This window comes from Porites lutea, chromosome 3 (assembly GCF_958299795.1).
Source record: "Porites lutea chromosome 3, jaPorLute2.1, whole genome shotgun sequence".
Classification (NCBI taxonomy): Eukaryota; Metazoa; Cnidaria; class Anthozoa; order Scleractinia; family Poritidae; genus Porites; species Porites lutea.
Window position 1 is genome coordinate 18,047,843 of NC_133203.1, and position 1,571 is coordinate 18,049,413.

The 1,571-nt window shown below is 38.0% G+C and overlaps 1 pseudogene; it reads left to right on the plus strand.

Annotated features, from left to right (window-relative positions):
* On the plus strand, positions 1-1,028 carry LOC140931762 (uncharacterized; annotated as a pseudogene).
* Positions 1,029-1,571: the final 543 nt, after the last annotated feature.

A 1,571-nucleotide genomic window follows, 5' to 3' on the forward strand; every position in this document is an offset into this window, starting at 1 on the left:
ATGTGGTGTGGTTTTATTCTTCTTAAATGGCCTTGTAAGGAAGAAATTAAGAAAAAGTTGCCAAGTTCTTTTAATAAAGTTCCAAGCACTCGAATAATAATAGATTGCACGGAGATATTTTTGCAAAAGCCAACATCTCCTAGTGCCCAGAGAGCTACATGGAGTAACTATAAACAGGACAATACCATGAAAGCACTGGTGGGAATCACTCCAACAGGTTACTTCTCCTTTGTTTCTAAACTATGGACTGCAAATGTCAGTGACAGATACATCACAGAAAGAAGTGGTCTACTGGACAAACTTGAAGAGGGGGATTCTGTTATGGCCGACAAGGGGTTCAACATCAGAGATCTGCTTACAAGAAAGAAAGTTGCAGTTAATATCCCACCACTTTGCAAAGGTACCTTTCCAATAAAGGGAGCTAATGGGGTAGGGGTGGAAGAGGGTATGCTAAGATCAAAGAGAAGGTCTCCCTGGACAAAGTAACAAAAAAAAACAGATATAACAGTATCAATAACTTGTTGCTCGTAAAAAGGATCTTTCTAACTAAACAGAAGTTTCTTAGGAATATTTTTTATATTATAGGGTTAAGTTGAACTGCTCAAAGATAAAGGTAGTTTCTACTAACTTCCAAACCTGTTTACATAACAGGGGTGGATCCAGAAAATTCAGAAAGAGCTGGTGTGAGGCAGTGGTTTGCCACTGCCACGCATCCAATAATTTAGTATAGGTTTTGTTTGGAAAAAAGGTTTCCAAAAAAGCAAGTACTTTACTATCAGTACCTTTTGAATTGGCATTTACTTCATTCAAAATCCTTTTTTTCTCCTCTTACACAGGAAAGCAACTTTCAAAAAAGGCAGTAAAATCTACCCGTACTATTGCAAGTGTTCGGATCCACATTGAACGTGCTATTGGACGTCTTAAGGATTCTACAAGGGAACTTCCTTCTTCAAATGCTACCCATTGCAGACAATATTCTTAGTGTTTGTGCTGCTCTGTGTAATTTGCTACCACCACTGGCCAAATGACTGACGCATTTGTCCAGAGAGCAGAAAAGCACACCAAGTTATTGTGACGTGGAAGTGATTGCGACTTAGTGTATGTAAATGGTAAATGAAACATGTATTAAACGTATCCAGAGACAGATCAATAAAATTATGTGGTATCTAATCCAGCACAGACAAAAAACACTATTTAAGCACCTTCACTTTTACAATCAGCATCTAACGGCAGTCACTCTATAATGAATTCAGTATGTCATGGTGGAATAGTTCCTGAACTATATCCTCCACGAAGAAGTTTCTCAGCTTTTGGAGCATTTCATTCCACAAATCACTATCAAACTTAAGGTTTACAATCAATATTCCTTTGAGGGTATAAATAACTAGATCACAGCGATGAATCCCTGTTATCCCCATCAGTCCTTAGATTTGGTAGTTCCATTTGGTTTCTTTTTTAATTTATTACTTGCCATCCACAAGCATGAGGTTCTCCTCAGCTGCAACATGTGGAGGGAGATTTCGTTTTGCATACATGCTTTTAACTTCAATTAACTTCTTTTGGCAGCAAGC